General features: G+C 40.5%; 1 long non-coding RNA gene across 1 annotated transcript; it reads left to right on the top strand.

Annotated features, from left to right (window-relative positions):
* Positions 1–700: 700 nt before the first annotated feature.
* Positions 701–18,304, top strand: LOC134471176 (uncharacterized). Its single transcript, XR_010040486.1, has 3 exons — positions 701–985; positions 4,061–4,333; positions 17,763–18,304. It is a non-coding gene; the product is annotated as an uncharacterized LOC134471176 (long non-coding RNA).
* Positions 18,305–26,388: the final 8,084 nt, after the last annotated feature.

Raw genomic sequence — 26,388 nt, 5'->3', positions numbered from 1 at the left:
TTCTCTGAGAATTCGCGTTCCTGGTGAGTCCCAGGGCTTCAATTTGTTGGAACACTGATAAATTATTTGGAAACCTTTCCCCTGCATTTGTTCTTGTCAAGAAAATAAGGGCAAGAAAAATGTGCAAATGATGGACCCGAGGAAACTTAAATGTTGTGAGTGAGGATGAAGGGTCCATATGAATACTTCTTTCTGTATCTATTGTCTGCTATGTGCCAGGAATTGCGCTTAGGATATTAGATGTAAAAATGAAGAAGAAATAGTTTCTGTCTCTGAAGAAGTTTCCAGTACAGCAAGGAGAAAGTCAAGTAAATAAGCAATTAACTAAATTAATTGCATATTTTAAGAAATAATACACTGTAGCTGTGCTTGAATTATTATTATCTTGAGCTAGCATCTTGCTATGCACTTGAGGCTGGCCTTGAACTCACTGCATAGCCCAGGCCGTCCGAGAACTTGTGGCAATCCTCCTGCCTCAGCCTCCTGAGTGCTGGGATTACAGGTGTGTGCCCCCATACCTGGCTTGTGCTTAAAATGAAAATGGCTTGTTTAACTCAGAAGAAAGAAAGCCAAGATAGGTGAGTGTGTGGTTGAAATCCAACAAGCGTTTCCTTCCTGGCCATGGAAAATGATAAAGGCTAACTTGTTCTCTGTCTCACTAAGGATCAAACCCAAGGCTTTGCTCATGGTAGGCAAATGCTATACCACTGAGCTACACCTCCAGCCTCCAAAATCTTGCTATTTTTTTTTTTTTTTTTTTTTTTTATCGGTACCGGGGATCGAACTCACAACCGCCTGCTTGGAAGGCAGGCGCTTATGCCGCTGAGCTAAATCCCCATCCCCTAAAATCTCGCTTTTAAATTATTATGGTTTGATTTTTTTATTCTTTGTAATTTAGGCTGGCTTGAAATCACTATGGAGCCCAGGCTGGCCTCAAACTCATGGTGATCCTCCTGCCTCGGCCTCCCAAGTGCTGGGACTACAGGTATGTGCCATCATGCCGGACTATGTCTGCCCTTTCTTAGGCTCTACCCTGCTATGCTTTTCTTCCACTCTAAGACCAATGATGTCATGTTGCCAAAATGATTGGAAGATTTCCAAGCAGTAAAAAACCATTGTAAATTGTTCAAAAACTTCAGTTCTTAGGATATATTCTTTGTTTTTTGAGACAGGGTCTCACCATGCAGTTCAGGCTGGCCTTGAACTCACTATGTAGCCCAGGTTGGCCTTGAACTCACAACGATCCTCCTGCCTCAGCTTCCGGAGTGCTAGGATTATAGGCAGGTGCCATCACATCTGACTGATATATTTTTATTTATAATTTTGTTTAGTGGGTGATATTTTATAATAAGTTACAGAGAACCAGATTAGCAAAGGCTTTCAAGGATGAAACTGTAACATCCGCTCTTCCCCACCTCTGCAATATCACTGTGCCGGGTACACACACTGTCTTAAAATTACTTTGTCTCATTTGTATAGTTCTGCCTCTCCCTTAAAGAAGGGACCACACCTTTGTCCCGAGTCTCTCCAGTGCCTAACATGGTGCTTGGCACATTGTATGGGTTTCAGATTGAATGCATTTATTCATTGAATGAATGAATAAACAGGGCTAATGTTTTCTTCACACTCAAGCACCAATAAATAGCTCTACTTAGCCACCTGTGTCACTCTGGCTTTACCCTGCAGTTTCTCTCTGATTTTATACAGAGCCAAAGTCTAACATCAGATATGAGCTGGTTTCTCAATGATTCAATTTTTGACAAACAAAAATATCATATTTAGTTTTTACTTGTAATATTTACCTATAAAAATACAATAATGATAACTCTACTAAAATAGATTTGAATAGTAGTATCTCTAAAGACACAGCAGCCCTAAGGAGTGTTTCAGTAAAAGCTCCAATGGAGTTTAAATGTCTACTTGGTTTTCACTTTCTTTTAAAGTTTGGCTTGGGACAATGTCATTAGACACAATACAATAATTATCAGTTGCGTGCCAAACTTTAAAGGACCTTTTGCCTCTTTTCTCTTTGCAATGCTGGGTGTGGAACACAGGCACTTTACCACTGAGCTACCACCCCAGGAGCTACAGCCCTTTACAAATATAAAGTGACCAGTCGCTGTAGAATAGAACTAGTTTGCATTTAAAAAGAAAAAAAAAAAGCTATTTGAAACAAAAGAGAATAGTTTTCCAAAAAATTTTTAAAAAAAATTTTGAGCCAGGGTCTCACTGTGTAGCCCGGGCTGGCCTTGAACTCTCAGTGATCCTCCTGCCTCAGCCTCTAGAGTGCTGAGATTACAGGTATGCACTACCATCACATCTGGCTATTTCTTTAGTTAATTTGTTTAGTGTATATTTACTGACTACTGGTTGGGTGAAAGAGTCTATTGAGTTATTAAGAGAGACATAAAAATGAATAGAAAATAGTTCCTGCTCTCAGGGAACTTGAAGTGTGTATAAGATGATAGTACACAGATAATATATTGTCAGAAGGAATATAGTTAACGTCTTGAGAAAGGTGCATGGCGGGGGAAGATCTGAGCTGGACGTGGAAGGGCTGAAGTCAGCAGTGTGGGTCACTCGAGCAGCAGAGAGAACAGCTCTGGCCAGCTCGGTGTCGGGAGCAGGGTGGGAATACGGGGACGTGGCTTTGCTATAAGCCATTGAGCTGAAACATAAACTCAGGCACCCCTGGGAAGTTATTTTTCCAATCAGGTAATGGAAATACTGTGTTTTAAGGGATGATTAAACTGTCGCTCTATGCGAGTTGCCAGGGTGTGGCCCTCCTAAGTAGGGGTGACGGGAGGCCACAGAAAAGGAGGGGAGTCTGGGGAACAAGGGGATTGGTGGTAGAAAGTCAGGAGGAGGAATTCATTTGATTTTTAAAAAGATAGGAGTTTGGTTTCTGACCTGTTGTGTTTGAACTGCTGTTGGTGCACTCAGGTCGGGGGTGGATATCAGGAAACCAGGAAACTGGGGAAATTTGGCAGAGGTCAGGGTGGGGACAGAGATTTCAGACTTGTTCTGCACAGTCATGAAAACTGACGTTCTGCCACAAAACAAGATCGCAAAGAGACGGAGGTGATGAGAGAGGAGAGCAGTGCTCAGAACCTTGGCACACACATTTAAGAAGCTAAAAGGAGACAGAGGTCATCAAAAAGATTAAAAGGGGGGACCCAAGTTGTGAAAGTTTATGGAGAACAGGAGAGAAAAGCATTTGAAAAAGGAGGAATGGTTAGTCCAGAAATTTTTATTTTTATTTTAAAAAATTTTGTTTTTTGGGAAAGAGCTCTCACTGTGTTGCCCAAGCTGTCCTCAAACTCCTGACCTCAAATGATGCTGCTGCTTCCGTGTCTGGAGTTCTGGGGCTACAGGAACCCACCACTGAGCCTGCTTTAGAAATTTTTGGTTTTAAAAAAGTTCTCATTTTAGAAACGTGGTCTAAGTTTCAAAACCAGCACCTGATTTTTTTGTGTTATAGCGTTAGAAATCTGTTCTGTGTTTGGAAGGATACCCGGGACCCCATTGACAATGCAGCTCTGGAGGACCATCTCTGTGTGCGGGCAGGGGTGGCCACAGTGGGTCGTAGCTGCCCAGATGAAAGTGGATCGGGTCGAGGTGCTGGGAGGGAGGAGGTGGCACATTCACATCAGGGTCTTTCCCCATTTAGTAAGGGAGCTATTCGCAGATGTGTGGGTGAGAGGTGGGAAATCACACAGGACAATGCAGAGGGTCAAATCCTTGAATCTGTGAATCCGAGGATGAGCAGAGCCAGTACCTGCAGGAACTCAGAGAGACATACAGACAGACAGAGAGACAGAGACAGACAGACAGAGAGACAGACACAGAGAGAGACAGACAGACAGAGACAGAGAGAGACAGATAGAGAGACAGAGACAGAGTGAGAGAGAAGCAGAGACAGAGACAGAGACAGAGACAGAGACAGAGACAGAGAGGTACCTGGTGCTGCTTTGTGACTTTGGCGAAGGAATCAAGCCTCAAGGGACTTCCAGGAAGGAAATCAGGGAGCCCAACACTGACCACTGTCCCCTCCTCTCAGGTTTCTTGTTGGAGATTGCCCTGATACAATCAGAAGCTACAACTCAGGAGAAAACATCCACACAGGGAAAACATCCTCCTGAGGCGGAGCCACTTGCAATGGATCTAGACCGGCAAACAGAAATTTCACATGATCTGAGTTGTGCAGACCTAATAACAGCTCTGTAAGCCAACCCCCACGAGCACCTTCATAGGGCCAGGTCTCACTGTGTAGTCCAGGCTGACATGAACTCACAGTCTTCCTGCCTCAGCCTCCCAAGTGGTGGGAGTACAGGTATGTGCCACCACATCTGGCTGCTGCTCAGGGTTTCGGAAGGGGTGTGTGCATGATTTTCTGCATAGCTTAGGCGTTTGCATAAGACAGTGTATAAAATAATGATTTAGGAAAAGGAGGTGTAACCTACCAAGAGAAAACAAAAATTCTCCACTTGGAAGGTTTTCCAGTGGGATTTTATAAAAGTCTCAAAGACTATATAATACCCATTCTTATAGAGAGCGCCTCCAGGTCCTCGTCATAGTCTAAGAAGTTTATATTTAGAATTCCATGGAAAAGTTATTGGAATTCTAGTGAGTTAATTTTAATTTACTACTTCCAGTGCAGCCCATGCTGAGAATAAAGGCATTAAGACATATTTATAGTTATGGGAAGCCAGGGGGTCTGAAGTCCAGCCAAGACAGTGGGTCACCAGGACCAAGGCCTTGATCTAGGGCCCAACCCAGGATTTATTAACTCGTGACGAAGGGAGTGTTGAGGATGATTGACTGTAACAAAGCTGGGAAGTAGGTGTGTTAGACAGGCAGCCTGAATCACCTCTGCAATATGCAGGATGTGCAGAACATTAATCTGCATAACACAGCTGAGGTAGCGTCTAATGTTTTGGGGTGATGCTTTAGTTTGTTTTGTTTTTGTCTTTTGAGGCAGGGTCTCACTCTGCAGTTTAGACTGGCCTTGAGCTCACTTTGTAGCCCCGGCTGGTCTCAAACTTGCGATAATCCTCTTGCCTCAGTCTCCCGAGAGCTGGGATTATAGGGGTGCATCACCATGCTGGGCTCAACCATGCTTTTTGGGAGCCACAAGCGAAGAAACAGTGACTGTTGCCTAGCTTCAAAGACCACACCTCGGCACTTCAGCCAGCCTGCTTACATTGCTTAACGTCAATTGAAAGGATAAAGAAAAGGCTAGAGCCAAGAAGGTAACCCCTCCAGTGAGCCAGTGGCAGCCAAGGGCCGGAAGGGGGACAGAGAAACCAACTCTATGCCATGAGCCAGCCGGTGCACAGACTGGGAGACAAGAAGAGCCATCTCCCGTCGCTCCTCACACACACATACTGTAAGCCACTGGCTGACTCAGAGGAACCAGGCTGAGGCCACAGCTACAGAAGTAAAAACACTCCATGATTGTACTTGACTGACTTTGTGAGCCGAAAGCTGGTAGTCTGAGCATCTATGTAGAGGATAACAATATGCGGTACAGCCACTAAGGGGGATCTCCTGCTGTCTCATTTTTGAAATCCAATATTGTTCTCACTGTTTTGTTTGGTTCCATCTTATTGTTTTGCTTTATTCCCTTAAAAAAAAAAAAAAAAGAACAAAATAGCCTAGCCAGCTCTGTACATATCAGTACATGGGAATAGGGCCAGGGTTTGTCAGAATGGAGATAATTGCTCTTCATTAAAGGAGAGTCCTCCGGGTGGTCCTCCACACAGTCTATTTTTTTCTTTTTAAAAATTTTAATTGACAAATAGAAATTGTATAGATTTACCATGAACAACATGTTTTTTGAAATACATATATGCAGTATGGAATAGTTAAGCCAAGATAACATATGCATTACCAAATAGAGTTTTTGTGAGATGGTATTTATTTTATAAAATTATTCCAAAAAGAAAAAAGCAACCAAAAGTTCTTATACAGCTGTCTAACTAATCTTATAAACTTAAATAATTTAAATCTAAAATTGAGTGAAGATATTAGATAAGAAAAGTATAAATTCATTTATCTTATGACTGTTAAGTGTAATAACCCTAAATAAAATGTCAGCTATCCAAATTCAATAGTTTCCATGTTAATCAAGTAGCATTTATTCTGAGTGAAAGGATAAACATCAAAAAAATGCATCAGTGTATTTCATTTTATTACTAAACAAAGAAAAAATATCGTGATGATTTTATGAAACAGAATAAGGTACTTTATTTTTGATAAAATGTGTTGAATAAAAATTCATATTATTTACAGTAAAATTTACAGAATATTGAGTATAAAAGATATATATAGATTATCTACAAAATTTTCTTTGAGAAAACTAGTTCACTGTAATAATTTTAGAAACATTTCAATGGAAACAGAAGGAAAAAAAAACTTCTGCAAACTAAATGCCTCTTAGAGAATTTTTTAAATACTGTTTTCCTATTAATTTAATGTTTCTGAATTTGTAAAACTGGTAACCTATATTATTAGAGGCTGAAGCTTCTGCAGGACTTACTATCTTCTAATATGCACTTTAAAATTGGCCTGCATAGGCCTACCATTAGCATCTAGTGTAGTCTTGAAAACTGTTTTTAGCAATTATGAAACCTGAAAAGTCAGTATTTATATTGTTGTACTGCAGTTATTTACCTAAACCATAAAACAGGAGTAGGTGTGAACAGATAGTTTATGGTGGCTAAATGGGGCTCATCTGTTAGCTGGCACAGAGGAACTGATATTGTGTATGTGAAGTGCTTATGTTTAGTGCTTAAAGAAGAAAAACGTGTTTACCATCACTTTTCTTTAGCTAAGAACTTACATGTTCTGTCTGGCTACAGGAAACCTGAGAAATCCCCAAGTGCCTCTACCCTTTCCTGACTCCCTAATCTTGGTCAGTAGTTAAGATTCTCTAAATACCTTCAATTTTGAAGGTGGCATTAAGTTTTTGTTTTAAATATTTGTTTTCTGTTGTCATCAAAGCATACTCTTAAGAAAATTCTAAAAAGGAGCATAAGCACATTTATTCCCTTAAAACAAAACCAACCAAAAAACTTTTTTGAAAAAACCCAGTGCATGAGAATCAGCCACCAAAGGTATAAGGTCCTGAGAGACCAAAGAAAATGGTAGATATTTAGGATTACCAAAATGCAATTTACTAGATACAGCAACAAAACAGGCAGATTCTTGCACCCCAGATTTCACAGCAGAAGGGGATTATGTGCTAAACCAGACAAAGATGGCCCATGGACAGAATGTCTGATATGTTTTTATATATAAGTTGTTAAAATATATCAAAGATCATTTCTAAGCAACTGTTGGTAAAATAAAATAATTGCAGTTTAAAAAAAAAAAAAAAAAAAAAAAAACTTCTGCAATTTCCACTAAAATCTAAACATAATATTGGAGGCCTTCTCTGTTTTAAAGACAAGAGAAAGTCGTAAATCATATTGGGATTGGATAAAAAGAGATAAAGGTTGTTACTGGCATATGATATAACTATTGATATTAAACACCCAATAGAATCTACATGCTATTAGAGGTAAAAGCAACTCAAGCTTGATAGAAATATACAACTCACTCAAAAAGAACTCTTTTTCACAGTAGTCAATTTACTAACATCATAGAAATAAGATTATTTTAAGGCATGTAAATTCATTCTCAAAGCACATGTATCTTAGATTCAGTGGAATCTATTGATATTTCAAAGGTGATTTTTGCAGAAACAGAAAAAAGATTCTAGAATTCATACAGGATTATAAAACCCTATGAATAACTAAATCAATTTTGAGAAAAAATGATAAAGCTGTAGATACTGTATGTTTTGACTTCAAAATATATTCCAGTGTGACAGTAATTGAAGCGGTATGGTATTGACATAAAGACATAGAAGCAGAATGGAAGAAATAGTACAGAAATAGTTGCATGCTTGTATAATCAACTGGTCTTGACAAGGATGGGCCAAGAAAAGGGCAGAAAAGCAAAACGTCCTCAATAAATGGATCTTGAAAAATAGAATATCTGTGTGAAACAGTATGAAATTAGGCTGTTATCTATAAAAACCAACAGCAAATAGATCAAAGATTTAAGATATCTACAAGTAAAGTTGTATGATGCCTAGAAGTAAAAGTCTAAATCTCTTAGAAGAAAATATGGAGGGAGCTTCATGACTTTGGTTTTGGCAATGAGTTTATGGATGCTCAGCAACACCCAACCAGCCACTACAACCAACTCACCAACTATCAAAACAAAATAAAACAAACAGACAACAGAACCAATGGGACTACACTAAGTTATAAAGCTTCTAGGGAGCAAGGGAAATAACTAATGGAATGAAAGCACAACCATGGAATGAGAGAAAATATTTGCAAACCATATATCTGATAAAGAGTTGATCTGTAAAACATGGACAACTCAGTGTAAAAAAAAACACCCTATTAACTCCATTTAAAAATGAGCAAAAGTCTAGAATAGCCAACTCTCTAAAGCAAATCTACAGATGACCAATGGGTATATGTAAAAATGCCTAACTTCACTAATCATGAGGGAAATATAAATTAAAATCCCAATGTGATATCACCTCATACCTGTTAGACTGGCTATTAACAGGAAAACAAAAGACAAGATGTGCAGGTGAGGAAGTGGGAAAACTGACCCCTGTACACTTTTGGTAAGAAGGCAAAATTGTGCAGCTGTCCTTATATAATATAGCAATTCCATTTTTTGGTAACTGTTCCAAAAGAATTGAAATCAGACTCTCAAAGAAATATTAGCACTCTGTTTTGGTTACTGTCTTCATTGCTAAGACAAATACCAAACACCCACAATCTAAGGGAGGAAAGATTTACTTAGTTCACAGTTTGTAGAAGTTTTGGTTCGTAATCGGCTGGCCCGAAGGCAGGGTGACATGGCATAAGGGCGTTGCAGAGGAGAAACACTTCATGGTGGGCAGAAGGTGGGCAAAGCAAACAAGGAAACCACACACTTTGTCCTTTAATCCTAGGGCCCTAGATCCTAAAACTTCACCATGAATCAATTCCAGCACCACACACTCTAGATCCAGCCACCTCTGAAAAAGTCACACCAATGATCACCTGAGGCTTTGGGGTGGCATCCAGACACAAGTCATGACATTCTGTCCCTGGCCCCCAAAGACTCATATACATCCCTTTATGCAAAAGGCATTTAGTCTATTCTCTAAGAGTTGCCAAACCCTAACAGTTTTGGCATTGCTGAAAAGTTCAAGTCCAAAGTCTCCCCTGAGATTTAAAGCAAACTCTTAGCTTCAAGCCTCTGTGCAAATGAAAAGAGAGATAAAACTTTCAGTATTCAGTGGTACAAAATAAACATTACTATTCCAAAAGGTATAAATAGGGGGATATAAAGGAATAGGACGGAGGAAGTCCAAAACCCAGCAGGGCAAACAGTAAGTGCTGTAAGTTCCATGTCCAGCATTTCTGTTAATCTGTGACAAGATGTGAATTCCAAAGGTGTTTGGTGCCTCTGACTCTACGGCATTGCTAGTGGTTGTAGCTCCCACAGCTTCTCTCATGAGATGGATCTTCTCTCTTCTTTCAGATTTCCTCAGATGATCCATGTTCATGGCTTCTCCAAACTTCTGGGGGCTCCATTACACATTCAGCTTCACCCTCACAGCTTCACACACTGCTCTCTCTGGGGGCACTTTGCCTGGCCTCCCAAGCCTTCTTCTGAAATCTAGGTGGAAGCTTTTTTGACCCCACAACTCTTGCATTCTGCATGCACCATGTGGATGATACCAAGGCCTCTGACAGCAGGAGCACTATCCTTCTCTCTTGGCTGTAGGGGTTGAGTGCTTATGATTTCAATCCCAAGGAACATCTTTCCCAGGCTGCTGCCATTCTGGAGCATAGCCATCTGGGAGTCTCTTCTCAAAACAAAGTCTTTCACTTTTGCAGTTTTGAGGCTGCAAAGGTTGGAGCCTTGCTGGTTATTATGATGTCCTCATGTCATCTTTTCTGTTGTCTTCTTCTGAAATACTTGGCTTTCCTTGCTAGTCTTTTTGTTCTCTTCTGTTCTATCTTTGTAGACTGCGATGTTACTGGAGCTTACTTTTTGGCCAGATTCACATGTTTTAACTCACTCTGCTTGGCTCTTTGTTTGATTCTTAATCTGGCTAAAAACCCCAATCAATAGCCACGCTACAGCCTCAACATTAGTCTGCCTTGACATTTCTTCTGCCACCTTTAATCTCAGTCTCAGGCAGTCTCTGAACATAAACAAAACGCAGACACACTTTCTGCCAAGGGATGACACCCTTTGGCTGGAGTCCAATAGTCAATGCAGTCCTTCTCAGCAAAAACCTCCTGAGTTCTGACCAGAATCTCCTATCAAGTAAAGGGCTTTGCAGGGATGCTTTTTTAGCCAACATTTCCAAATCTTTCCAAACTCTTTCCACAAGCCAATTTCAAGGGCTCCTGATCCACATGGTCAGGGACAGTCACAGTAATGACCCTGCTTCTCTGGTACTAAATTCTGCTTTAGTTACTTTTCTTATTAGTGAGACAAAATAAGGAACACCCACAATTTAAGGAAGGAAAAATTCATTTGGCTCACAGTTTGTAGAGATTCCAGTTTATAATCTCCTGGCTCCAAAGCATGGTAGACAGGCATGGCAGAGGAGAAACAGTTCATGATGGGCAGAAGTCAGCAAAGCAAGGGAACCACAGCTCTCTTTGTACCTTAACCCTGGTGCCCTTGGTTCTAGCAAAGCACCATGAATCAATCCCAGTATCACATACTCTAGATCCAGTCACCTCTGAAAAAGCCCCACCTATGACTACATGAGGCTTTGGGGGGGGCATCTGAGCATAAGGCACAGCATCAAAGAGTGGAGTGGTGGTTTCCTGAAGGGGGGGGAGTTCCTAATCAATAAGCAGAAAGTTTCAGTCAAGCAAGATGCACAGGCTCTGGAGATCTGCTGTACAACACTCTATCTATGGCCAACCATAACTATTACATACTTAAACCCCTATTAAAAGATAGGTTTCATATTGAATATTATTTTATTTATTTATTTGGTACCAGGGATCAAACTCACAACCTTGCATTTGCCAAGCAGATGCTTACGCTGCTGAGCTAAATCCCCGGCCCCATTTTTTGTTTTGTTTTGTTTTGTTTGAGACAGGCTCTCGCTATGTAGTCTGGCTCACCTTGGTCTCACCACAAAGCACAGGCTGGCCTCAACTTACAAGCACCCTCCTGCCTCAGCCTCCCAAGTGCTGGAATGACAAGTGTGTGCCACCTGGCTATGTTGAATATTCTTAAAATGTATGAATTATTAAAAAAAACTCTGCAAGTATCTTTTGGGTCAATGACTTGCCATTTCTTTCTTTATAATTCCTATTGGAACTACATCGTGAATTTTAGGCAGGGGGTAAAAGCACTGCTTAAAGGTGTTTGAAATTGATGCAACCAGATTTGCTATCTGCTGACCCATTGATTGATCGGTTGATTGATTTATTAACTGTACCAGGGATAGAACTCAGGGCTTTTGCACCAAGCTACAACCCCAGTGACCTCCTCATCTGTTTTCTTTCTTTCTTTTCTTTTCTTTCTTTCTTTCTTTCTTTCTTTCTCTCTTTCTTTCTTCCTTTCTTTCTTTTTGAGATAGGATCTTGCTAAGTCACTAAATTATGAGGCTGGGCTGGAACTTGCAATCTTCCTGTCTCAGTCTTCCAGAGAGCAGAATGACGGGCATGTGCCAGTACACCCAGGTTTTCTTTGATTGCTCTCATTATGTTGTATAGGATGGACTTGAAGTCCTAGACGCAAGTAACCCTTCTGCCTCAGCCTCCTGAGTAGCTCAGACTACAGATGTGTAGCATCACAGACAACTAGAAGTGCTTTTAAATAAAATGTATGTTAAAATTATAAAAGAAAAAGATGTCTTCATGTTTTCTTTCCTTTTAGTACAAAATAGAAACAATATAAACAAGATTTGAATAAATGGAGAGAAATATCATATCTATGTTTATTATGGTTTAGCTTCATAAATTCTTGTTAGGTACACATGCAGTATAAATGAAATTCCAGCAAAAATTCTACCTGGATATTTGAAGAACATAGAAAATTCTAAAATTTATATGGAGGCTTGAAGGCTCAAAATGTCTTATGAAAAGTATAAGAAGAGATGTGGGAAATATATAGCATCGCTTATCAAATACTAACATCAAAAATGATGATAATTTGCTATCTCAACAATAGACCAATGATACAGGATTGAGAGCTCAGAAATAGACCTGTGTGTATGCAAAGACTTGCTCTATGATAAATGTTCATAGCAAAAAGCAATTGAAAAAGGACAGTTATGCACTGGATGACATTAGGTTACCCCTGTCTTTACATGGAGAAAAACATAGATGTTTAAGTTTCACAAAGGCTCTGGACAGATTGAAGACCTGAATGTAAGGGATAAACTGTCAAAACAGTAGGTTAAAATGTTATGTAAAAATTTGTAACCCAGGAGTAGAGAGAAAGTATTTCCTTTTTATCAGTGTCTGTTTGTAATATATAATAGTGATGTTGATTTTGGAGAACAGGACATGTGTGTAACGTATCTTGATAATTTTGGTTCCTTTTCCTTACCACCCCTCATCCTCAATCACCTATCTATTTCCCAAACCCCTGCTTTATCACTTCTCACCATCTCACCTTTAAGTAATTAACTGCTTAATTTGTTTGTTTATATTTTAGATTTCTCACATAGGAGAAACTATACCATATTTAACTTTCAGTGTCTGATTTACTTTGGTTAGCATCATGGTCATATGTTCCATCTATTTTCCTGAAAATTATATGATTTTATTCTGTATGACTGAAGAATATTCCATCGTGTAGCTATACCACACTTTCTTTTGATGGGCATGTAGTTATTTCCCAGAGTGTAGCTATTGTGAATTGTATTGCTATAAACAAGAGTATGCATGGATCAATATATAAGTATGATGTCTTTAATTCTTTCCAAAATATACCCAGAAGTGGTAGAGCTGGGATGAATGGAATTCTATTTTTTTTTATTTTGTATTTTGTATATATATATATATTTTTTTTTTGGCCTTTTTCCTTTTTATCGTTACGAGGGATCGAACTCATGACTACCTGCTTGCAAGGCAGGCGCTTATGCCCCTGTGCTAAATCCCCGGCCCCTGGAATTCTATTTTTAGATTTTATGTTTTGGGGCTCGGGATTTAGCTCAGCGGCATAAGTGCCTGCCTTGTAAGCAGGCAGTCGTGAGTTCGATCCCTGGTACCGATAAAAAGGAAAAAGACAAAAAAAAAAAAAGTTTTTATGTTCTTTTGTTTTTTTAGGAATCATCATACTGATTTTCATAGTGGTTATAACAACATTTTTAAAACAAAATATAAGTTAAAAAGTGTACTTGGATTTGGCTACATCAAAATAAAGGATTTGTGTTCTGTGTAGGGTAATGTAGATAATATTAACAAACAGATGTTAAATTAGGAAAGAATACTTATAATGTTAGAAGCCTGCAAGGTTATGGTGTGCATGTACTAACTCCCCATGATGAATGTGATCAATATGTACTATAAACATGTATCGATAAAAGCAAAATATTAAAAAAAACTTGCAAGGAATAATTTTCAAAATATATAAGAACTCTTTAAATAAATATGAGAAACCCAAGAGAAAAATTCCTAAGTGATCAAGCAGGCAGTTCACAGAGGAAATCTGAGAGAATAACAAATACATGAAGAATTGTTAAATCTCATTAAAAAGAGACAAAATGCAAATCCCAGCAACGATGCAGTATCCTTTCACATGTTTTTGAATGGTAGTGATTAGAAAGGTGGACAATGTAAGTGCTGAATGGAGCAGTGACGGTTTCTGCATTGTCAGTAGGATCACACATCATATAATCGCTCTGCAAACAAGCTGGAAGCTGGTCCGTACACATGCCCAGCAGTCCCACTCATGGGAACGTTTTCAGAGCACTAACAAAGGGTGGAGTGGGAACGTGGGGTGTGAGGCTCACCTAACATACCGTCAGTAGTTGAGGCGACAGGTAAACTTCGGTGGGAGCATTCTGTGAGACGCTGGGAAGCAGTGAGGGAGGAATGAAACGGTCACAGAGAAATCTTAAAAATGATCACGAGTGAAAATACAGGAGCAGCGATCACAGTTCTCCAGCACCACCGCTGTGTCCTCAAGCAGCAAACCCACAGTTCCTTGTAAAATAATCATACTTGTTTTATAGAATGCCACACACATTTAAAAACACACGCTCACCTCTTTGAAGTGGCAGAATATTTAGATAAGGGAAGTAAGTGTGGAAATTGAAAAAAGAGCAAATTAAAGCTGAGAAAAAGTTGTGGATGGACCAGTGATGATGATAATACTGAGAAATGAAGACATCAGTTAACCCACCTGTTGATTCTGTGCATCTGGGCTTCACAACAATCACAACCACAACCGCAACTGCAACCAAACCACCCAAACAACATCTAGGTCATTTTCAGTCTTTTGCTATTTCAAATTGCGCTACAAAGTCTGTCCAAATGAAACATTTTTCTTGTGCCTTATATTTCTGGGGTATTGCTTCTGCTTGGAATTTTTCTTAAAAGAGACTCAAGGCATCCTAACTGGAAGTAAAGCTACAATAACTGTCTTGCAAACATACGGGGTGTTTTCATGGTCCCCATCCCGGATAAGAGGTCCCGGGGACTTGACAGATGAATTCGAGGGCAGCTGCTTTTCAAACAGAGCCAACATGGTAAAGATTTCAATGAACTTTTTAAATTTACCATATTGGAAATCAATACTTAATAATTTAAAAATAGCAATCAGTCCTATAAAATATTAACACAACATTTCAGAATGAAAAATAGTGGTTTTACAATGCAAACATTTTGTGAGGAAAGTGGTATCATTTTACATGTGGGCAAATCCCTTTAATGTGTAGAGGAACAGAAGACAGCTGGATTCTCGTATATTCTACAGCCCTGAGTCTCTTATGAAATGTTTTGATTGAAGTAGGTTTAGAAAACCCAGCTTCATATAGACATGTAGTTGGGACGGCGAGGAGGATTTCAACAGCCTTTTCAAATAACGGTGGATGTTTTGCTTTGATGTTGCACCAAAGCCGGAGAAGTGGTGGTATCTTAAAGGTTATTTGCCATGTGGAATCTAAAACTATGATCAATGGTGGTTTTGAAGTTTGTTATATTACAAACCAGTGGCATGTCTTGTATTTTGGTAACTCTCTTGCCTATGGATGACTTTGTAGTTTCAAGCATTGGTCGTTTGGAAAATACTGGCTCACTGATATTTAAATTTCTTGCACAATATTTAAAAATCATATTTGGTAATAGTAAGACTGACCTCCTCCGAAAGGAGTCCTGACGTGCTGGGAAGCTGTGATGTTCTCAGCAGTGGACATACATGTTTTCTAAAATTTTAACTTTCATTTCAAAGCTCACAGTTGATCATTGGCAACAATATTGTCATTTCCCTCTCTTAAAATTACAGACTCACTTCATTATTTATGAGGAAATAAAAAGTCTGAATAACCATAGAGTGTCTGCCAATTGGTTTTTCAAATAAAAATGGTACCCTGTGAAAAATGCTATTGTTTTAGCTTGCTACACAGTATTAGAGCACTTTTGTGTATTGTGTCCTGGAAGTGGTCTATTCATTGCCCCCCTCCTCTGTTATTTTTTAGTACTGGGGATTGAACACAGGACATTCACACTGAAGTATATCCCCAGTCATTTTTATTTTTAAAAATTTATTTGATTATTTTTGAGATAGGCTCTCCCATAGTGCCCGTAATACAGGCATGTGTACCTAACTGTACTTCCCATTATGTTAATCAATATTTAACAAGATTTGTACTAAAGGTTTGAGGTCTAATGAATTAAAAAATTTCTACAGAATCATTGAGGACATTCTTAGATACAAACTGCTTTCCTTCTTACACAGCGGTAACTGAAAATAGTAGACTGGTTTTGTGCCTGTCACTTTCTTGGTAAGTACTAAGGTGCTATCTGTTTTTGTCTTTATGAGACAGGGCCTCATTATGCAGGTCGGGCTGCACTTGGGCTCACTTTGTAGCCCAGGCTGGTCTCAAACTTGCAACAATCCTCCTGCCTCAGCCTCCCTCCGAGCACTGGGATTACAGGCGAGCACCACCATGCCCAGCTCAGTGCCGTCTGTTTTTGAGAACTGTCACTGGGTTTCTTAACCCTTCCTTGGCCCCTATCTCTTTTCATTTCCTAGTGTTGAGGAAGGCTTCATGAAATAGAATAGTATTACCTCCTCTTCAGTGGGACTCAAAACAGTAGGTAGGAGGAGGCTGATGAAGTTTCTTCCAGAAAGAAGCAGAAATAAGAAAAACAAAAATACTAGAGAGATTCCGAGAGAGATAGGAGGAAAAGAGATAGAAACTTGTTTTGGATTATGTTCTCTACTACAACTGTACAGAAATTTCCATATCTAAGCTTAAACACACGAACACAGCTGAACTGCTGGAGTGTTAGTGTGGGGAAAGTATTTCTAATAATGACTTTAAAAATTATATGAGAAAAAGCCAGGTGTGGTTGTGCACACCTATAATTCCAGCTATTCACAAGGTTGAGACAGAAGGATTCAAAATCAAGACCAGTCTGGATAATTTAGCAAGACCCTGTCTCAAAACAAAAACAAAAAATAAAATAAAATAAAATAAAATGGTCCTGGAATGTTGCTCTGTGGTAGAGCTCCTGGTTGAATTCTCAGTACTACACACCCACACACGAATTATACAGAAAAAAAATGCATGGGATTTTTTAAAAAGCACTTCTGTATGACAAAAAAACACTTCATAAAGAGACACATATTTGTGATTTAAAGGACCCTTAATATGTAAAGGATTCCTGGATTAACACAAAAATGGATCAAACATAAAACATTTGGCAGAAAAAAATATGAATGGTTCCTTAAAATATAGAAAGAAGCCCAAATTTACTCTGTTTTTTGGTTCCTTCTGTAGCCCAGAGTGGCCTGGAACTTGAGATTCTCCTGCTTCTGCCTCCATAGTACAAGGATTGCAGATGTGTGTCATCATACTTAGGTGTCAACCCCACTCTTTTGTAAGTTCAAATTACACTTATGATGAAAAGTCATTTATTTATCAAACTGACAAAAATCCTTAAACTTGGCAACATATTGGCAACACTTTACGGGAAAATATAATTTTGTATATTACATATAGGAGTGTAAATTGCTATATCTCCTGTTAATGGCAATTTAGAAATACCTTCAAATTTAAAATTTAACCCAGCCAGGTGTGGTGGTGCATGCCTGTAGTTCAAGCACTCAGGAGGCTGAGGTAGGAGGATTGTTGCAAGTTTGACACCAGCCTGGGCTATAAGGTGACCTCAAGGCCAGCCTTGAACTGCATAGCGAGACCCTGTGTCAAAAAGACCAAAATAAATAAATAAATAAAATTAACCTTTGCCCTAGCAATTCTGCTTCTAGGAATTTTCCCTATAGCACGTGAAATGAAATAGTCACCAATTCAATGCTCCTGCGGCGTGCAGGATGCTGGAAGGCAGCTCCTGACACGGGCACCCCAGACAGACACCCCTGACAGACACAGCCAGAGTCCGCGTGGCGCCTCCTCGGGTTTAGGCCTTAGGTTTCCTGCTCTCTCACTCTGCCTCCTCCTCTTTTTCCTCTCTTTTTGAATTTTCCATCCACAGGAGCTTCCGCCCACGCTCCACTACGCAGACCTAATTAAGGCACATTGGAGCCAGCAAGCTGTGTGCCTGTGGCAGGACAGTGCCAGCGCGTCCTAGGGCCAGAATCCACACCACTGTCTCCTCCCCAGCGGCACACAGTGTCTTCACTACCCCAGGACAGGGATGCGACCATGTCAGAGAAGGTGCCTTGTGCACGTGGAACCAGCAGCCTGAGCACCCAGCCGCCAGTGTGAGGTTTCCGAGTGGATCCTTGGATTCTCAAAGAGCTGAACCTTTTCCCTAGCAGTCAATTGCTTTGTCGAATAGAAAACATCATGTAAACCGTAAGAATTTGGTAAATCAAAAACTAGCTGGGTGAGGTGGCGCACACCTGTAATCATGGCATTCGAGAGGCTGAGGCAGGAGGATGGCTGTGAGTCCAAGGCCAACCTGCACGGTGAGACTCTGTCTCAAAAAACCAATAAATAAATAAATGAATGAATAAATAATATAAAGTACATGATTAGTGTACATAGTAATAACAGGATTATTGGTTTTTCTTTTTTTTTTGGTCTTTTTCATTTTTATCAGTACCAGGGATCGAACTCACAACTGCCTGCTTGCAAGGCAGGCGCTTATGCTGCTGAGGTAAATCCCCAGCCCCTAGGATTATTTTTTTAAAAAATTCATGAGCTTTCATGCAACAGTAAATTATTATTATTCAGGCCAGGCTGAATAACAGTAAATTATTATTATTCACTTCAGGCTGGCCTTGGATTTGCTACCTAGCGCAGGCTGGTCTCTAATTTGTGGCAGTCCTCCTGCCTCAGCCTCTTGGTTCATTTTATTTATTTATTTATTTATTTGCAGTAGTGGGGGATTAAACCCAGGGCCTCCACCCTCTTTAGCAGGATCTTGCTAACTTGCCCAGGCTGGGCATGAATTTGTACCCCTCCTGTCTCGGCCTCCAAGAGCTCTGGGATTACAGATGTGCGCCACTATGCTTGTGAATTTACACTTCCAAATGTGTAAAAGGGATCCTGATAAAAATGCCTAACCACGGAAATCGTAACTCTAGTTACAGTATTTGGTTTTTGAAATAGCACCTCACCATTAAATTACTTTTTATGTTTTTATATTATTAAATTATATTTACTTTACTTTCCAAGTAAAATTTATTACTGTTTGAGCTAAGACGCGGCTTGCTGGCGTCTCACACACGGCTGGAATGAGGATTCCTCCCTGTGGCAGGCAGCCACGCTGTGGTCGGTCAGAGGTTTCTTTCCATTATTAGTGGAAAAGCTACATTGTCTATCTGCCTGAGAATGTTCATGGGAAGCTTGCAACTTCTTCATCTGGAACTCATTTGGCAGAGTGCACACATGTCAGGCTGTGGAATAGGTGACAGCCATCCTGCAGTCCCGCAGGTCCACCACCAGGCCTGGGCGCAGCAGATCTCCAGAGTTCTCCACCACCGAAAACCCCAAACATTTGACCTTGAGAACCGGGAGGGGGTGCGGTGCAGGGGACACTCTTACACATTACTTGCTCATTTGATTGATTGAGTCTGGGTCTCACTGTGCAGCTCAGGCTGCCCTTGAAGTCATAGTGATCTTCCTCGATCGGCTTCCTGACTGCTGAGATTACAGGTATGGGCCACCAGGCCTGGCAAGTTGCTTTTGTGTTGCTGTTGCTACTAAGTAGGGTAAATTTCCTAATTTTCAAAAGAGCTTTGTAAAAACCTCCCCTAGAGGCAGAGGTGTGATTTTTTTTTTTTTTTTTTTTTTTTTTTTTGGTACTGGGGATCGAACTCACCATGCTTGCCAGGCAGGTGTAGTCAGCAAAATCTCATCCTACTCTATCTCCTATAAATACAAGATAAAAGCAGTAACATTTTCATGAGTATCCTTCAAGTGCAGTCCCTAAAATAGTTGGGGGTACAGACTCGGCATTGTCTGTGTATTCCAGTTGCTCCTTGTTGACGACTGATGGGACTGAGTTTTTGTCTGGCTGTGGTCAAACAGGAACATTGGCATGGTGGCACAAACTTGTCATCCAGTGCCCAGGAAGGTTGGCAGGACTGCGGGTTTGAGGCAGCCTGGGGAACTCAGTAATTTGGTGAGACCTTGTCTCAAAAAACAAAAATGGAAGGTCTGTGAATACAGCTCACGCACTCAGCGAGAAGGCCATGGGCTCAGTTTCCAGTATCCGCCATCAAAAAGAGCTTAGGCTGGGGGTTTAGCTCAGCGGCACAGCACCTGCCTGGGAAGTGTGAGGTCCTGAGTTCGATTTCTAGTATCAAAAAAAATGGGGGCTATTTTTTATCCATGATCATGTCATTTTCTATGTTTATAATGTTTGTTCTTCTGTTACCATGGCTATTGGTAATAGTTTTAAACGATTTTTTTAGTAGAAGCTTTCTATAGATCTCTAGATTTTGGGGAAATTTTATTTATTTTAAAATCTACAAATGTGGGAACCATATCTATAAAACATTAAAACATCTACATAAAAATGGAAAAGTCAGAAATGAGCAAACTTACCTAATATTTCATTTTTCATCAAGACAGTGAGACATTTGCTTTAAACAAATAGTATATTATCTATTATATACAAATCTTTATGGATAAATTGGTTCAAAATGGTCATTGTACACATTCAGGTGAACTCAGAAGAGCAATTTTAAAAATGCATGAAAAAAGAAAGCATGAAAAGTGACCTTGGCCAGTGTAGTTAACAGACTGGAGGTCACACTTGCCAGGACTGTGGAATTATGTCATGGGTTTGGCTTTAAAAAATGGGATTTTAGGGGCCAGGAATACAGCTCAGCATCATAGTGCCTGCCTGGCAAGTGTGAGGTTCTGAGTTCAATTTCCAGTACCCTCCCTGCAAAAGTGGGGTTTTAGAACTAGGTGTGGTAATGCACACCTGTCATCCCAGCACTCAGAAGGCTGAGGCAGGAGGATCCACACACGTTAAAGGCCAACCTGGGCCACATAATGAGTTCAGAGCCAGTTTGAATTATAGAATGAGACTCTGTCTCAAAAAAAGAAAAGAAAAAAGGACTTCATATTTAGTGAAATACGTCCGGGATTAAAGAGTTATCACCTTGTGGGGTTCGTCACTTAAGAAGTCGGAGCACTTGGCGATTAATGGAAGCTCAGAAGTAACTAAATCTCAATTCCAGAATTTTTGTCTCATTCACTGCTCTCATCCTAGTGGCCCTCAGGTCTCCATACATATTTGGCAAGTGAAGGGCACACAGGAGAAGAGGAGAAGTCTCTGGTGGAAAAGCAGCAGTGTATAAACAGGTATATGGTAAGAATAACTAGGAGTTCAAAGTCTTTTCTGAAGTTTCTTTTCATCTGGGCAACGTATTCTTATTTGTTATCAACTGCTTTGTTATACGAATGTGATACTCTAAGTCATTCATTTCAAGAGGTTTTACCTTGCTCATGAGCTGCCCCTACTGTAATTTGTATTATAACTGGATGACTAGATTTTGTGGTTTAAAGTAGTTGTAAATCCCAAGGTTCTAAACTTTAGTTGTTTTTTTCTTCATACAAAGAATTTCACCTATAGTTACATATTTCTTGACCCAAAGTCATTACCAACTCCTTAAAATTACCAGTCATAAAGCTGAAAAATGATTCAAAGGATAATCCTTTTCTTAATATATATATATATATATATATATATATATATATTTTTTTTTTTTTTTTTTTTTTTCTTTTTTTGTTTGAGACAGGACCTCACTACGTAGTTCAGCCTGGCCTTGAACTCATGGAGATCCTCCTGCCTCAGCCTTCTAAGTGCTGGGATTACAGCAATTTGCCACCTCATCCAGCCCTATATGGACTGATTTTTCAAGACATACTGGGCTATGTTGCATTAGCCTCGTACCTTGATTGCTTTTACTCATTTAAAAAAATGCTTGTTATTGTTCTTTTGGTGGTATTTAGTCAAATAGTCAAAATTTAGTAAGGAAAATTCTTAAAAAGTAGCCGTTCTGCCAGATTAGCCTTTGGGGGGTCTGATTCAGTATAAATTTTAACTTTCAATTTTCTTCAGTTTGCAGGATTTAATTTCTTCATATATCAAAACCAAAACCATTTCTGGTATTGGCATGAGAAAATTGCACTGGCTTCTGAATAGTTTAATTTTGAAGTGTGCAAAAGTCCACATGATTCTAATTAGCAAGGAGTTTTAGAGCACAATACATTGGTGATATCGGGACAACACTGGAGTACTTCAGTGGAGTCTGACAATTTGCTGTCCCTGGTGGATTTCACGTTAGCACATTTATGTTGCTTTCCCTCTGTCTCCCCATGCATGAGGTACAGTCTTGCCAGGCATCCACTGTGCACGCCAGATGTTCCCAAGTGTGTGACCCAGAAAATTACAGGCGGATTGGGATTCTTTTTTTGTATCTGGAATCGAACTCAGGACCTTGTACTTGCCAGGCAGGCACTGTGCCGCTGAGCTACATCCCCGGCCCCAGAGTAGCGTTCTTCACAGCATAAAGTTAGTGGATTATGGTCGTTTTCAATCACACCCACTCTTCAGGGAACCCAAAGAAACGTGGTGTTTAAGGGAAGCAGAAGCTGCTGCTTTTTCTGTGTGTTATAAACGTTTGCTGAAAGCACATTAAAAATGCTCTCTGTGCTTCAGCAGATGAACTCGGATTTTCAAACCGTGTTGCTCTTCTGCAGGTGGTGAGACAGACGTGTGCAAATCTTCCTAAGGGTGACTGTCCGACCGACCACAGTGACGACCCAATCACGGCAGCCACGACGGAGCCAGAGCAGTGAGGGGTGAGCGCGATCTCCCCGGCCAGCACCGTCTCAGTCACAGTCAGCTCCGCCCCCTGTGGGCCGTCCCGCGTGGAGGAGCAACTCCCTTCCTAAACACGAGGTCCCGCGTGTGCAAAGGTCTGCACTCGCGGGCGTGGGTGCGGCCTCTAAGCGGGCCCTGCGTGCTCCTCCTCCCGCGGGGCCAGCAGCTGTCACCTCCCCGGCCCCACTGCGGACCCCTTCTGCCCCCCACCCCCGCTGTCCCCTCTGGCTGGGAAGCAGGCTGAGGGGGGAAAGACGAGCCCAGCCTTCCCCACCCCGCACCCCAGCCTGCAGGGACTTGTGCGCAACAGAGAATAAGCCATCTAGGCCCGAGGACCCTTTCGTGTAAAGTTAAATTGTATCCAGCTGCTCCAGCTGTTTTCATTTCACGATCGAATGTTTACTGTTTTACTGAGCTGGGAAAGAAGCTCTTGAGGGTTGTGTGTGTATCTTTCTAAACAGGGACCCCCCACCCCATAAAAGCTTAAGCAGCAGAACATATCCGGGTCAGAGACCAAGTCGGGCTCATTCAAAGCTAAAGTTCCAGAACCTGACCCAGCTGGTCACTGATAGATGCCTACAAACACGGTCAAGAGAATAAAGAATGGTCATTGTTCTCCTAATTGAGGAACTAAATAGTAGGGCCTATAAGAGATGATTGTAATTAGGCAAAAGGCAAAAAAATTAAATTCTATTGTGTGTAAAAATTATACAATTTATTAAAGCCTCTAGTTGATTAGCTTTTTAAAAATATTGACTGATTGATGGATTGTCTTTTTGAGACAGGGTCTCACTGCAGTTCAGGCTGGCCTGGGCCTCACTTTGTAGCCCAGACTGCTCTCAACTTGCAAGGATCCTCCTGCCTCAGCCTCAGCCTCCTGAGTGCTGGGATTCCAGTTGTGCACACCATGCCTGGCCTCGATTCTTTTTTCATCTTTTTTCCTCTCCTCCCTCCACCTTCCGTCCATCTCCTGGTTCTCTTCCCATCTGAAAAAGATCCATCTCCCTGTCTCCTAGTATCTATTTTTTTTTTTTTTTTGACACGGGGTCTCCCTTGTAATTCAGGTTTGTCTTGAACTCACTATGTAACCCTGTTGGCCTTGAGCTGTGGTAATCCTGGTGCCTCAGCCGCTTGTTGATTCATGATGCTATTTCTTGTGCCACTGTGGTTCTATACAGAAAGGCGTTGCCTTTGCTAATGTCTTTACGAGTTTAACTATTTTATCTTCCCTAGGATTGTTTGTTTTCACATACGTATTATATTTTGAAACCTCATTTATACTACTTGCTTTGATCTCTTTGACCTGACTCTTTCTTTTAGTTCAAAATTCAAAAGGCCTAGAAAGTTTTCTCTTCTCTGACTGAATCCTGCCATCTGCTTCCTTTCTCAGAGGCAATGTTGTTAGTTTCTTATGTAGTTTTCTGGAGATAATTTTTACCTTTTTGCAGTGCTAGGGGTTTGAAAGTATGGTGTTGTGTATGCTAGCCAAGCACCCCGTCCCTGAGCTATGTCCCCAGCCCTAATTTATGCTTCAAAACATTTTTTTTTTTGATGTTTTGGAATAGGGTTTCACTATGTAGTACAAGTTGGCAATGAATTCACTGTGCATTCACCAGGTAGGCTTTGACCTCATGGTGGTCTTCCTGCCTCAGCCTCCCAATGCTGGGTTTACGAGCTTTTAAAATATAATAAAATACTCTGTAAGTCTTTCTATGGAGCTTCATTTGTCATTTATGCCTTCATATTTTGGGGCACAAATTTACCATATTTTATTAAATACTTTCTTATTAATGGACATTTAAGTTACTCCTAATATTTTACTATTAAAAAAACCTAATTCTTCAAATAATTTTGTATACGTGTCACTCTATTTACTCCTTAGGGTTTCAATGGGATAAAGTCCTATATGTAGAATTGTCATATTAAAGGTATATGCATTTTGACAGATATGTTCCAAATTGCCTAAACTTAGATTTCAATTATTATTATTATTATTTTGTCTTTTTCGTTTTTATTGGTACCAGGGATCGAACTCACGACTGCCTGCTTGCAAGGCAGGCGCTTATGCCGCTGAGCTAAATCCCCAGCTCAATTATTATTATTATTATTATTTTGAGACATGGTCTTGCTCTACAGTTCAGGCTGGCCTTAAACTCACTGTACACCCCAGGCAGTGACCCTTCTGCCTCAGCCTCCTGAGTGCTGGTGTTGTTGGTGTGCACCACCATACCTGGAACCCATTAAGCTTTCTTCATAATTTGCTTGACTCGAACTAATCTATAAATTAATTGCTTACATTGTGGAGTCACACCATAGAAAATCAAATCATACGGTCCTTAACTAGTAACCATCTTGGCAGTGATTTAGTAAGCAATGTGTCCTAGTAGTCTACCACCTAGTAATCATCAGCTCCTTAACGTCACTAGGGACAATCCTTGGGGAATTCCTAAGTGTAACTTTATTTTTTTGGCTATAATAGTTGCCTACCTTATTCCTTTCTTAAAGTTATAAGATGCCTCTCTGGCACTTCCTTTTTCCTTATTTATTGAAAGAGTTACACCCCGTCGCCCTTTTACTATTTAAACAGTGGAATATCCAAAGCGCAGACTATTGATTTTGTGATAGGGAGGGAAAGAGAAAGGGAAAGGGAAAAGAACATAACTCTTTGTAGCCGTGTTTTGTTTATCATAAAGCCCTAGGAAAATTCTAGATTTTAACAGAGATTTCATTGTATATCTGTGCAGCCATTGTTTGGTGAATTTGTTCCTGCTGGCGGAGTTCATTTTTTTCTAGCCAGATGAATTTCACTCTTTAAAAAATATGTTGTTGGGTACGGATACACACTGACTCCCTCCCCAAAAGCACTGAACTAGATATGGGATGGGGCACTGTGGTCCACTTACAGGTTGAAGGTTGACTTAACATCAGTCCTTTCTGCTTAGACTAATGATCACTTGTGGTCTTCTAAAAAGGAACCTTTTAATAGTATTTGCTGGCTGCCTTTCTTTTTCCTTGCATGAGATTAATAACATCTCAGGAAAACGACACACTGCATCAGAGGGTGGAGGTATGCGTGGGACGGGAAGGGGGAGACTGTGCCAGCCAAGTCGGTGCAGCGTGAAGCAGAACAGAGTCTCTGTTGGAGCAGGAATGGAGAGGTGGGCTGGCCGGAGCATGCACTTCCTTAAACTGCACTTTCGTGGCTTCCAGCATCTGTGTGCATGGGATGTGCCTGCAACCCAGATGCATTAGGTGCTGGGGAAATGGAGCCAAAGGACCTCAGTAGAGCAGTCCCCCAGGGGCTGGCCACGGGGGAAGCTGGCCTCCACACAGCACTCACATGTGCTTTTACTTAGTGCTGTGTGGGGTGCTCCACACCTGCCATGCACACTTTTCTGACACTTTATACCCAAGGGCTCACCCAACACGATTTTATATGCACAGAGCCATAAATTTTCATTTTTCTAGAGTTGCAAATAAAAAGCTGACCATCACAGAAAGTTCATAGTACTGAGCAAATAAAATATGTCAGAACTAAACAAGGCTTTGGGTAGAATATGGTTATGAACAGAAGACTCATTTTTCCTAGCTAATTTCTATTGCTGAGTTCCAGTGACCCTTCCTATAAAAAACATTTTCCTCCTCTTTCTTGATAATATATTTGTTATCAAATGCAGAAAAAATGACAGTGATAGAAGACTGCATCTTGTAAGACACCCAGGTTAGTCTTGGACTTGGGATGTTCCTGCCTCAGCCTTCAGCATAGCTGGGATTATAGGTTTGCTCCAGGAAAACCTGACCCAGATGAGCG

The sequence above is a fragment of the Cavia porcellus genome, unplaced genomic scaffold (assembly GCF_034190915.1).
Source record: "Cavia porcellus strain 051 isolate PalLab524CR breed Dunkin Hartley unplaced genomic scaffold, mCavPor4.1 scaffold_17, whole genome shotgun sequence".
NCBI lineage: Eukaryota > Metazoa > Chordata > Mammalia > Rodentia > Caviidae > Cavia > Cavia porcellus.
The sequence above is the reverse complement of the archived record's forward strand: the minus strand, read 5'-3'. Positions and strand labels throughout refer to the sequence as shown.